The sequence below is a fragment of the Kogia breviceps genome, chromosome 1, assembly GCF_026419965.1.
Source record: "Kogia breviceps isolate mKogBre1 chromosome 1, mKogBre1 haplotype 1, whole genome shotgun sequence".
Lineage (NCBI taxonomy): Eukaryota > Metazoa > Chordata > Mammalia > Artiodactyla > Physeteridae > Kogia > Kogia breviceps.
The window spans coordinates 116,821,761-116,835,868 of record NC_081310.1 but is presented as its reverse complement, the minus strand read 5'-3'; the positions used below and the strand labels follow the sequence as shown (position 1 = coordinate 116,835,868).

The window sequence follows — 14,108 nt, the reverse complement described above, 5'->3', positions numbered from 1 at the left end:
CCCTCATCTTTTGCCAATCAATAAACAAACAAATCAATCTGTCACCACCTCAACTTTGTAGGGCTTATTACTCATCCCAGATTCTACTTTTTCCCATTTGTTTTCAAATATTAAATGTTGAATTATATGTAATTTTTGGTTTATGTTTTTCTAATAGTGTATTAGACCCTGCAAACTTAAAAAAAAAGACAGGCCCTAATTTTTATTTGATAAAACATAAATTTTGTCTTGTATTTAAGGTATTTAAAGTACCAAGTCCATTCGACTCCAATTTCTGCCAATATATAAATTATATGGTCTAAGATTTCAGAAAAAGGCTCTAACTCCATATTCATTATCAGAAATGACTGCCAGATTTTTGGCATGTCATATTGTAGTCTACAGACTCATTCTCCACTTATTTTCTAAATGAGCTGTTACTTGTCATTGTCCATTAAGTAACTGTGAAAGACAAGATCGTTTTAACCAGATGCTCAGCTCATTCCTTTTGGTAGAATCTCTCCAAGACCCAACTTTCCTTAGAGTTTAGATGTAGATATTTCTGCCTAAAGAATGCTACAGTCTATAAATTTGAAATAAAAACCACCTGTGGACAAGTTGTCTGTATATATTATCATACACTGTGGTACAGCTAGCTGTAGCTATATTAAGCTTTATAGTTTTCTCAATTAAAAAAACATATAAACATATATAATAAAAAGTTAAACATATTTTAATACCCTGGAAAACTGAACCTATTTATAGACTAAGTATGAAAACTGTTTTTAAGTTTATGATGTCAAACATGAGTTTGCCCAGCTTACAATATGGTCTATTCACATGCTACTTCCCACCAAGTCAGGGCCAACAGCCAGGAGAGCGTGAATCTCTTCTTCTTCTTCTTTTTTTATTTTATTTTATTTATTTATTTATTTATTTAATTTTTTTTTTTTTTTTGTGGTACACGGGCCTCTCACTGCTGTGGCCTCTCCCTTTGCGGAGCGCAGGCTCGGGACGCGCAGGCTCAGCGGCCATGGCTCACGGGCCCAGCCGCTCCACGGCACGTGGGATCTTCCCAGACCGGGGCACGAATCCGTGTCCCCTGCATCGGCAGGCGGACTCTCAACCACTGCGCCACCAGGGAAGCCCTTCTTTTTTTAAATAAATAAATAAATTTATTTATTTATTTTTGGCTGCATTGGGTCTTCGCTGCTGAGCGGGTTTTCTCTAGTTGCAGCGAGCGGGGGCTACTCTTCGTTGTGGTGCGTGGGCTTCCCATCGCATTGGCTTCTCTTGCTGTGGAGCACAGGCTCTAGGCGTGTGGGCTTCAGTTGTTATGGCTCACGGGATCTGAAGCACAGGCTCAGTAGCTGTGGCACACGGGCTTAGTTGCTCAGCGGCATGTGGGATCTTCCTGGACCAGGGCTTGAACCCGTGTCCCTTGCATTGTCAGCAGGATTCTTAACCACTGCGCCACCAGGGAAGTCCATGAATCTCTTCTGTATGAACTTTCATGTGCCAACAGCCACAAGAATTATGGGTATCAAGGAGGACACTGGCTCTGCACCTCCACTGTACCTCCTGAACAGCAGGGTTCATTTTGCCATGGAGGCATGCTGCTCTGGCTTGGGCTCTGTTCATTTTATTCTAGCCTTTTCCCTTGACCCAACATCCACTTGTTGTGGTTCTGGTTGTGCCTCTTCCTTCTTGAGGAAGTCTCGGCTTTTGCTCTGGAACCCATTCTTTGATAGCAGGCATTGTTGCCTTTTTACCACATGGAGATTGGGTGGCAGAAAAAGAAACACTCCAGTTTCTACAGCTATGTAAGGAGTAAGGCAGGGCAGGGTGGAGTACATGTAGATGTTTGTCTATCTAGTATCTGGGTTTGTGTATGTCTTTATGTGGAACTGAAGGCTTTATTTCTATGTGGGACAGGAAAGAGGAAAAACATATTTAAGGTGAGTCTCAGATATTTCTGGACATAGAAGCACCTCAAAAAAAACTACATAAATCTTTTTTTTAACATCCACTTGGCTAGCACCAAAAAAAGAAAAAAAAAAAATCAGTTATTTTACCCAGGAGATCACTCTTGCAAACCTGGATAAAAATCACTTCTTTACTATATACTCAGATATCAAATTAAAGAAATTAATACTTGGGCTACAATTGACTAAGATTCAGGCCATTTAGTAAGTTTTAGTATCAGTGATAAGGTATCAGTACAGTTGTAAAGCAAACTTGCTCCAATTATGTAAAGACTCTTTCCAGTACATATAAGCAAAACCAAAATTTGGGAGGCCAGTTAATCCTAAAAATTCAAAGAGTCAACACTGGCATACAAAGTGGTTTGACAGCTTTCCATTAGAGAATGTACTTCCTTAAAAATCCAGTATATATGAAATTTAAAAAAACAAACACGTCACATTTATAAATACCAAATCTAAAATGGACAAAAGTGCACTGCTATATTTTAAAAAATGTATCCAAAGCAACCTCCTATCTGAGGGCGGAAGGCGTTGACACATTACCTTGACTATCAAGATTTAAGCCTTCCCACCCTCTGGCACTTTTGGTTTTTCATAAAGGTTATTTATGCGTTTGGGAGTAAGAGAGTGCCAACATTCCAAATTGTACCTCTCATTCCACTTTTGGCATTTGAGGATTAGGCTAGTAAAGAAGAACATGTCAAAATATTATCAGAAAATAAATTTTCTGATCACGAAAGCAGATCTTTTGTACATTTACTAAAGAGAGTTGTTTCTGCTATTGTTATTTACAGATTCTAAAATCAAGATAGAAAAACAAACCTTTTTACTGAATTCTACAATACTATGCAATAAAAGCTTTACTACAAATGTCAAATCAATCTTTTTTCAGTTGAAGGTAAAAGATATTATCTGAGTGTTTGTATTCTTATGTGTCTATGTGTTATAATGTGTTATGGGCTAAATTGTGTCCTCTAACCCCAAAATTATACATTAAAGTCCTAATCCCCAGTACCCCCATAATGTGACTGTATTTGAAGACAGGGTCTTTAAGAGGTAATTAAGTGAAAAATGAGGGCATGGGGGACTTCCCTGGTGGCGCAGTGGTTAAGAATCTGCCTGCCAATGCAAGGGACATGGGACAAGCCCTGGTCTGGGAAGATCCCACATGCCACAGAGCAACTAAGCCCGTGCCTCACAACTACTGAGCCTGTGCTCTAGAGCCTGTGAGCCACAACTACTGAAGCCCAACACCTAGAGCCCGTGCTTCACAACACGAGAAGCCACCACAATGAGAAGCCCACGTGCCGCAACGAAGAGCAGCCCCTGCTCGCTGCAACTAGAGAAAGCCCACGTGCAGCAATGAAGACCCAATGCAGCCACAAATAAATAAATTAATTAATTAAAAGAAATGAGGTCATGGGATTCCGTTGTGGTCCAGTGGTTAAGACTCTGCGCTTCCACTGTGGGGGAGCATGGGTTTGATACCTGGTCAGGGAACTAAGATTCTGCATGCTGTGTGGTGCAGCCAAAAAAAACCAAAAAAACCCCCAAAAAACAAAAAGAGGTCATTGGGGTAGGCCCTAATCTAATATGCCTGGTGTCCTTATAAGAAGAGAAATTTGGACAAAAACGCAGGACAGGGAGAGACCATGTGACGACACAGGGAGAAGATGGCCATTTAACCAGCCAAAGAGAGAAGCCTCAGAAGAAACCAATCCTGCTGACACACTGATTTCTGACTTCTAGGTTCCAGGATTGTGAGAAAATAAATTTCTGTTGTTTAAGCCACCCAGTCTGTGGTACTTGTTATGGCAGCTCTAGCAAACTAACACAACATGCTAACCGTTTACTACTTTTAAAGACTATTACAGCAACTAGATCAAAGCCTTCCCCTTACCATGAGAGTGCCTGAACAAAGAATGCCCTGCTTTGTCTTGTCAGTCTGCTTTTTCCAGCAACACTATGTATAGGATTATATAAAACAGAATGGTTTTGATACAGTTTTGGACACTGTAAGCTTCAGGATCCTGAAATATAATGTGAATAATGAACTTACAAAGAAATTACAAAAGTGCTAAGGAATTGAAGTGCTTGTTTATCCAATACTGTCAATATGGACTTTGAAGGAGGCCTCAAGAAACCAGTTCTGTAATAAAGAACTTTATTCTTTAAGATCAATACTTAAAATGCTTTCAGTACTCTACTCAAAGCTGATTCTAGGATACCAGATATTCTAGATTTATACTTAGTACAGAAATTAGTAATATAATTGAGCTTATCAATGTTAATCACCACTTCCTCAGAGTTTTATTTTTGTTTATTTTTTTCCTCAGAGTTTCCTAGAGTAGTTTTCTAAGAAGAATTCAAGCCATAATAGCAATAATAAAAAAGATACACACTTATTGAGCTAAACATAAACATGTTCCAGGCAGTGTTCTAAGTACTTGACATGTATTAATTCAGTCCTTACAACCTTAGGTGATAGATGCTATAACCATTTTCAACAAGTTCATCATCATCATCATCCCCATTTTACAGATGGGAAAACTGAGGTACAAAGGCCAAATAACTTAAAGTCTCACATCTAGTATGTGGCAGAAACAGAATTTGAACCTAAGTAATTTGATTCCAGAGGCTTCCTTAGAAACCACTGCTACTTGGTAACCACCGTTCACATCTGATTTTCTCATTTTATCAGCTAAAATGTGATTCACAGAGCTGGAAGAGACCTCAGAAGTCATCTAATTTAGCACTCTCATTTTACAGATGAAAATTGAGGCCAGAGTTGTTATAGTTAAATAATAAAATTATTAAAATCCAGTCTAATCCACTTTCTGGGACACCATGATGGATATCAGGGTTTTGTTTTGGTTAGCTCTGTTTTAAGACTCATACAGCTCTAGTGTATCTGTGTGTGTATGTGAATGTCTGTCTCTCTTACTATGTGTGTACATCTGTTTCTATCATTGTCTCTCCTACATGTTGCCAACAACATTTATATGCATCCTGAAGAAAGGCAGGAAGTGGCCTCATGCCCATAAACAAGCATTCAAACATCTCTCCCCCAAAATGAGGACATCTGGCACAACGCTATTAAAAACAGGTCTGTCTACCTGGATATCTGTTTACACCTTTTCAAGTATTCTCATCTGAGACAAGACCAAACCAGAAGAGCTACATTAGTTAAGCTACTGGAATGTACGTTAATGAAAATGAAGAACAGTTTTTACATTAACACATTTTTTCATTAAAATTAAAAATATATCTTCTAACATCAGAAAATTACCAGCAGTATTTACCGTTTCAGGTATATTTGTCAGTGGCTTTATTTATTTCAATGAAATTATAACATGATTTCATTGAAATACTTATATCTGTCTATATCATCTGTCCATCATTCCCCTAAATTTTTGCTTTTCTGAAATAATGCCACCATGATTTGTAAAATATCACAATGAGGGAACAATAATATGTAGATTGATTTTATTTCAAGTAAAATGATTCATGGGCCTCAATTCTACAGGCAGCCTGGAATACAAGAACCCTTCAAATATTCAACATTAATGTTGGATGAAGTCGTTGACTCCATCAGGATTTCAAACCAGGAAGAAACAGAGCATATGGTGTGGAGGATGAACTGTAATACAGTCAAGGTATCTGTGTTTTAGCTATGCCCATAACCTGACTCTCCCTGAACTGTAAAAAAATTTCACAAAAGCCTGTAACAGAATATTATAACTGATGATGTTGTTCTACCTTTTAACTTCTGTCTTCTAAATCAGACCACTGATTTTTAAAAAAGTTTAACAATTTGATATCAGTTGAAAATGACCAACAGACCTAGCAATTGTTTTTGCTCCAAGGTTTTTTGGGGACAGTAACTCTTCTGGGAGGCAGTGTGTTGCAGTGGAAAGTGCTTGGACTTTGGAGCCCTACAGACCTAGGTTTGCATCCTGGCTCTACCACTTCATACTTCCTTGATCCACGTAAACTTTGAGCTTTCAGTTCTTCATCTATAAAATGGGGATGACAATACAAACTCTAACAGGGTACTGAATGGTTTAAATGAGTTAGTGACTTGTCAGTTCTCTCATTTCTCATCCCTGGAGAGCATATATTTGATTTCATCTGTAAGGATAATGAAGTTTTCCTTCTTCCAATGAGTTCTCACTTTCTACCACTCATGTGTCTAATTTAGAAATCAAAACAAGTTTACTCCTTCTAACCTGGTAGGTTGATCTGCTCCAAGAAGGAGATGGCCTGGCCAGTTCCTGGGAAAGGCAGCTTAGGAACACACACAACACGTATTCAGGCCAATGGTTATCTGCACACTACTTGGGAAAGAAAAAGGACAATCTTCTGCCTAGACTGGCTCTTTGTGACTTTAGGATATAAGTGAAAAGCATACCTTTGCTTCCACTGAATTTCTACAGCTTTTAATCAAGTTACAATTTTAACTCATAATACTGATAAACAGGTTTTCTAAAAATATCACAGCTATTTTGAATCATATTAAATGCATAATGGATATGTATCTTATTCGTAACTCAAGAGCATTTATCACATTCTATTACATCAATTCATCTATTTACATAGCTGTCTTTTGTCTCATAAGATTCTGCTCTTCTAGACAAATACTCTGTCTTATTCAGCTTGATAAACTTAGCACCCAGCAGTCTCTGGTTCAAAGGGGTAATCAAAACATGCTGGCTGGAAAGAAATGTACAGTGCAGTACCTTGAATTACAGTGTACAAAACTGGACTTTATCTTCTGGGAAATAAGAAGTCGCTAATCATTTTTAACTAGGTGAATTTCACAATAAAAATATAGTTTCAGGAAGGTTAAAGCTTGACGTACAGAGTTGATTTGACTGAAGAGAAACTGGAAGCAGAAAAAGCAGTTGGGAGAAAACTTTAATAACAGTACAGGTATGAGGTTAAAATGTGTGAACTAGGATGGTGGCAGTAAGAATAGGAAAAAAAAAAAAGACCGATGCAAGAGACTTTATAAAGAATGTATAGTAACTTGGTACTGGTGTTTTTAAGGAAGTAAGAGGGGAAATAATCCCAGATCAGCTGAGGTTTTTAAGGCTGGGTGACTATAATGATGATGCCATTAACAGAAACAGGGATGTTAGAAAAGGAACAGGTTTTGGGGGGGAAATAATGACTGTGATGCGAGACACACTGAATGAGAAGTAACTAGACCCCCAAGAAGAACGTGTTCAGACTCAGTGAGCGTGGCGAAGGCTAAAGGTTTAGAAACAGAGAAGTCTTTAGGGGTGGAACCTTTTCAGAAAATTTCTTCTGTGTCTTCAATTTAAGAACAAGAGGCAATAAGAAGCTGATACATAGGATTAGACCAGATCTTGTTTGTACCATCATATATTAAACCAGTTAAGAAGCAGATTGGTTCTGTTCTCACTCCTGTTCAACCCACTACAACAGAAAGGACTACTTAGCAGAAACCAAGGAATGGGGAACACCTTCCTTCAAAAAACCCCAAACTTAGTGCTCCTTTTTTCTACAACTTACCCGTCAGTTCATTCTCCTTTCTGTTATAATTTATAGATCTTATTTCTCATTAAAACTACTCATCCGTGCTTGCTTCTCCCTCTGCACTCCTTCCTCCCTGGCTCACCTTTCTAGGTAAGCAGACCCAGAGCACACTGGAGCCTCTCCTTCCCCAGTAGCTCTGCACAAAGGATCCATGCAGATGCTCCCAAGGCTCAGGGTCAGGAATCTTTTTTGTCTGTAAACCCCATGGTCCTGTGCTCTCCTATTTTCCTTCCTAGCTTCTATTTGAACTCAGTAACAGTTAAGGATTATATTCTTTAAACTCAGTAACAATTAAGGATTACATTCTTTGTGGCTCCAAAAGGCAGAAATGATTCACTTGGCAGCAAAGCACACATTTAGAGTGGAAGCTCTGGCTTTGGACCTGAAATACAGAGTTTGGAAATAGTCGGCAGGGAGAAACCATATTACTACATTCTTTACTTCAATGCCTGCTTGTAGTCCTGTCTTCCTCAGCCCACAAACCCCTGTCCTCCACTCCCCCACCTCCACTCTTAACTTCCCCATCCATAGTTTCTTCTCACCCATTTGAGTTGTCCTTATGATTGCTCCTTACTTTGGGGGTAGTAGAAGAGTTGTTCAAAAGGCAAAAATCACTGTCAATCAAAATTACCACTGAAAATCCCTTAAATCTCACAGATGGTACAACCCTGCACCATAATCACGGTATCCACAAAACCATTTATATGACACTGAGGGTGAAGGTACTTAAGACAGTGTGGAGTGAAACAACTGACAATTCAGAGAGAAGGCATCAGATGGTTGAATCCCTTGCCTTTCCTTTTCCAGGGCCAAGAAGTTTAAGGAAGATAAGGTACATGACAAAATTATGAAACACACACACCGTAAGACACATGCGCTGCCCTAAAAACTCTTCTGTCGGATGTCTGAGATCATGACACATACAAGCTTTGTTTCCCTCTAATTAGGAAGCTTAGCTATATATTCAAATATTTAAAACAAAATCAACCAATAACTAAACTCAGACACTAATTCTTCACATTTGTTTAAATGCTAAAGGAGTAAAAGAATATTTAATATTGAATTCTTTAACTCACATGCAAAGTGCTAATAATAACGGCAGTAATACCTACCAATTGCTGAGTGCTTCCTATATGTCATGTTCATGTAATCTTTTAAAAAAAATCTCTGAAAGTCATTTTTAAGTCACAGCTGAGGAAACTGAGATACGGTGAAGATAGAAAACTGCCATTTCCCTGGGTCATACAGCAAAAGAGCAGCAGAGCTGGGATTTGAACTCAGGTCTGCCTTTAAAGTCTGTGCTGTATATCAGCACACTTTATAGCCTCACTGTAAATAAGCCACTTTCTCACTGAAATGCTTTGAACTAAAACTAGGAAGATTTGATTTTTAGTTACTATCAGCAAACATCCAGGAAATAAGAAAAAATGGCCTTTAGTAACAGGCTGACAAGCTATTCCTGGGGTCAACCACCATAGACTGGACAAACTTCCTCTAGAAATAAATCTCTTCTTCTTGTATCATGCCACTAAACACCAATTCAGTGGCCTAAAAATCCTTGTATCAGATGTCTGAGATCATGACATATACAAGCTTTCTTTTCCCCTACTTAGGCATCTTAGCTATATATTGAAATATTTAAAATAAAACCAACCAATAACTAAAATCAGACACTAATTCTTCACCTTTGTTTAAATGCTAAAGAGGAAGAGTATTTAATATTAAATTCTTTATGGACTGTTTATACTAACAAGATGTGCCATATCTTATCAGTAAATTATCTTTCTAGTCTACCCGAAGGGGTCAGCTTCAAACTAAGTTCAACAAACGCTCATGAAGTCAAACTATAAACTAGGCATAGTGAAAGGTACAAAGATGAAACAAAACATACTAATACCTCTCTCAAAGAATTTATAATTTAATGAGGCAGATTACAAATATACCTTAAAAAATCTCTGCATACAATGTTTTTCTTCATCTGACATAACCAAACAGGTGTTGAAAAAGTTAAAGGAAAGATTTCCAAATGTGTATCAAACAGATCCTGCTTATTGTGCCAAGTAATCAAAGAGCATTATTTGCTTTTTCCTCTCTGCTCATTAAGGCCCTGGCAATCACCACAACTTTGGTTTCCTTAGTCTCTTACCTCAGTTTATTTTCTGTTCTCTGCTCATGTAATAAGATATATCTTTTTGGGAATTCCTGTTCTGCTTTTAGTTCTTTTCTGCTGCTATTGCTAGGGGTCCTTATCCACCTATCGTAGTACACTTTGTGTTTGCTGGAGAGACCCTCCACAGTTTCTTCTTTGTGCCTTTTTATCGGAGATCTGGAAACAATCACTGAGCAGATCTGTGAGTACTGAGACTGGCTCTGAAAACTTCAAACCTAACTATTCAAAATTAATTACCTTCAGAAAGTCTACCTTCAGAGACTCTAATCAGGAAGGTAAAAGACAGCTGTTATAATTGCCCCCATGATTCCAACTCCTTGCATCCCATTGTTATTATCTTTGGCTATAAATAACAGTAGTAAGACAGACTTCAGACAGAAAGCAAAACAAACAATTCTAAAAAAGAATATGGCAAATTTTAATATATGAAAGTGCTAGCAATAGATGATTACTAGGGATTCAATGGCATTAACATGAGGCCAAAATCATCAATATTTTGCACCTGCTGAAACGAAGGCCTTTATGAGCACACTATAGGGACACTCTTTGGTAGTCACATGTGTGTGAATAGCTGGAGTTTACCTTGCTTTTATTTATCCTTATCGCTGAGATTTAAAATGTGCTTTTAATTTTCATCCCCTGGATTTTGGTAGATGATAGTGGTCTTGTAAAACCAATCAACATCATATATATATATATATATATATATATATATATATATATATATATATATATCAGTTTCACCTGGAGGGAAAAACCCACCATAAAATAGGGGCTAGAGAGTAACCAAAGGCCACCGGACCAGATTAATCATAAACCTAGACCACTGAACCTGAATTTTCTTCAAACACTTCCTGCCTTTTGTTTCAACAGAACTATACCTTCCAGGTTAACTGCAGTCTCCCTGAGCAACAGACCAGCCCACCCGAGACTAGGAGATACTCATTCCTAATCTAAAGCTCTTTATTTACTTATCTGTACTGTTTCACTTGAAAGCATGCTGTTATTCACTGACAGTCCAACAATATACACTGCATTCCTCCCCGCACAAGACCAAGTCTGTAGTACATATCCAACACGCCCACCTCACTATGAAATACCAAAGGGTGGTTTTTCATCCAGTTTTCAGGGAAGAAACAGGGTGGAAAGCAACAATGAAACGCAACTCAAACCTAAAAAAACCCTTAGAGGTTGGGTTCTCCCTCAAGGAATAAAGGTACAAAGCGGGGCGGGGAAGGTTACTATTTCTCCTTCCTCCAGAGACTAAAAAAGTCCTGAAGCAGGTGAACCCTCGATGCCCCACAGGAGAAAAGAGGATCCTAGGGGCTTCAGGCGGAAGGCTGAGGATCAGAGAATGGGGGATGGGAAGAACCCAAGTAGGGGAAGGCCGTTTCGTCCGTGGAGCTGGCAGTCTAGGTCGGGTCTCTGATTTTTGCATCGCCCCATCTCTCTCTCTTTTTTTTTTTTTTGAAAACACTGATTTTTATCTTACGGATGAAACTAGCTCTGGTCCCACCCTAGCGAGCAGGACAGGTGTAGGAAGGGATGTCTGGCCTCCCGGGGGCGGCCAGACAAATGGGGGTGGGGACGGCAGTCTACAGAATGGGAACCCGTACGCCTTCTCCCAAGGTTGAGGGGCTGGGCGAGGGGGCCCTTTAAACGGAGGGTGTCAGGAGGGCAGCCCCTTCTGGGGATCTGGGGATGACGGGAGACAATAAGTGGCTGCGAGCACCTCGAAGGTTGAGGAGCCGCCTCCTCAGGGAAAACCGGGAGGTAGAGGAGACGGCTCCGCCCCCTCAGGGGATGGGCGCGAGCGGCAGTTGGGACGGCGGCGGGAGGACACCGGTGGTCCTACCCCTGCTTTTCTCTCGAGAACCCGGCCTCCCAGCCGCCGCCAAGCCCGGGCGCCAGCGGCTCCTACCTTTTCCCAGCGCTCGAGGATCCGCTCCCTGCCGCCTCCGCCAGCCGCTCCATCCACAGCCCCCTAGGCGCCGCCCCTCGACCGCCTGGCGAGGGCCCTGGCATTCGGCAGGGCCAATCTCCTTCTCGCCTCTCCAGCCCCGACACCAATCTGCTCCTGCTGGAGGAGGGGCTTCTCCAATGTCTTTTAGGCTCCTCCCGGGGCCCCAAGATCCCTTTTGTTTGGGGAGAGCCTAGCTGGGATTGAGCTCGCGTCACTTCCGGGAGGAAGCGTAGTCCTCCGGCCCGGGCTCGGGGGTGGGCTTACGACCCTCACGGCCCGGCTTCTGCAACTTTCCACCTACTAAGCGATTTCTGGACCGGACGGTGGCGAGTGCTTCGTGTTTACCCTCATGGTACGGGTAGCTTAGGAACGGCGGGTTTCGGGTGCCCTGATTGATCGGGCACATTAACGTTTCATTTCATCCAAAATGTTAATAAATGAAGTGCGCTTTGGGTCTGCTTTAGAAAACCGGTTGTTAAAAACCTGGTAACGTGGCTTGCCTACTCTCTTTTTTTTCTCGTACGAAGCCTGTGCTAGAAACAAGGGCGCAAAGATAAAAAAATCCCGGAGACACCCCCCCCCCCCGCCTTCTCTTTTCACGTTACATTTGGAAGAGAATAGTAACTGGAGCCCCTGGAGCGGGGACATTGGGTAGCCCAAACCCAGCCAGACCTGCCTTCCAGGTAGAAGTCGAATGAATAAAATTTGTGTGTCATGGCTTTCTACGCTGTTTTCCAAATGAGGGGACTTTTTTTGTGTCCTTGGTCCCATTATACTGTGGGCTACCACGTTTGCAGTGACGCTGGGACACAGGACAGTAGAGGATGCAAGGAATGCCTGTCCCTCGTGAACACAGGAATGCAGATCTTGCTGGTGGTCGCAGCAAGCCTTACCAGCACCAAATAACCCAGAAAAGGGAGAGGATGCACCCCTTCCTTAGGTCAAGTTTTCTGGATCCTTTTCCAGTTCACAGATTGATTCAACTGGTTAAGAGAATAATAACCACATTGTTTTTAATGTAATATAATAAATACAATTAAATATAATGCATAAATAATGTAAATTAATTTTAATATATTATTTCTAATATTAACAATTATTATTAAGCAAGACAGTACTAGGGGCCTAGTACTCACCTAGGCACACTGTCTCAGGACAGATGCAGCCCTGTGCAAATGCAGTTTACAGTCTGGTGGAAGGATGTGGTCAGTCTGTAATCATTGATTCGTTTGAAGGAAGTAAACCGGTATTAATGTCATCACTGTGCCAGATACTTTCATATAATGATATTTAATCTTCACTACCAATTGAAAAATCTTTCCTAACCTGTAAGATAGACATCATTGGTGCCCATTTTACAGATGAGAAGATAGAGATTCAGAGAAATCAAGGAAAGCCGTAGAGCTAGTAAATGGTATAAAGAACTTCCAACAAGATGTGTGATTTCAAACCTGTGCTATATTCTGCTCACCATACACTTGGCTCTCCCAAGGAGGGTTGGTCCAGAGTGGGCCTGGATGACTGTAAATCCAGCATTAGAGACAGAAACAAGCTCCATGCCTCCGCCTATTGACTGCTGGCTGGAGAAGGTCATCTCTGTATATGAAGGACAAGAAGACTGTACTGAGGTGCTCAACAGCAGCCCAAGTGCTTCTGAAGTAACAAATAGGAAATACAGAAATTCAGAAAGACATCATTCCCTGTGTTCAGGAGACGATCTGAAAGGCGAGATGAAGGGCCAGGCACATAGTAGTTGCTCAACAAATACTGACATCACTTGAAACAAAATGTCTGAAACAGTTAAAAACATAGAGTTTTAAGTGCTGGACTAGCCCCATGAATTTGAAAAATTCCGTTTCCTCCTCCTCCCTTTTGCCCTGCATTACGGGTGTGCAATGAGGAAGTGCCTCATTGCCCGACAATGAGGCAGATGTGGGAGAACAGGCTATTTTCTGCTGGCTTCTGAGTCACTCTAAAAGTTGTCCCAGTGAATCAGCTCATCCCTCCTCCCCTCCTTCCCTTTGTTAACCCACCACCACCCATTCTACTCCCGGGCTGACCTGGTGCTTTCTTCCTTTACAGCAACCGGCAGCTCCCCTGATTCCCTGAGCTCCCACTTGTCCATTCCTCAGTGAGTGTGGGAGAACCCAGAAAGAATGAGATCATCCCCACCGTGTAGGATTGAGTCCTGAGGGTATTCAGATTACTCTCTTTTTAATTCATCCCCCCAGGAGCTAGTGCATGGGCAGGGCTTGTGAACCTGAAGTTTTGTGATTCTTCAAATATATAAAATGTGTAAATAAATTTAGAGTCTGGCACACTGATGTACATACACAGAGGTAGAAGTGGGTTCGTACTAATTTCTTAAATTTGTATAACACAACATACCATTTTTATATCTATTATTTTATCAACTTGCCAGTAAGTATTTATTAAATGCCTACTGTGT

General features: G+C 40.7%; 1 protein-coding gene across 2 annotated transcripts in view; it reads right to left on the bottom strand.

Moving 5' to 3' along the window:
* The window catches only part of CTTNBP2NL (CTTNBP2 N-terminal like), a 66,778-nt gene extending 55,000 nt beyond the window's left edge, over positions 1-11,778 (bottom strand). Inside the window, exon 1 of one of the 2 annotated variants that reach the window (XM_059060734.2) lies at positions 11,618-11,778. The gene's annotated coding sequence lies outside the window, so the exon portion shown is untranslated. The remainder of the gene's footprint in view (positions 1-11,617) is intronic. The other variant, XM_059060720.2, reaches the window with a different exon arrangement.
* Between the last annotated feature and the right edge of the window lie 2,330 nt (positions 11,779-14,108).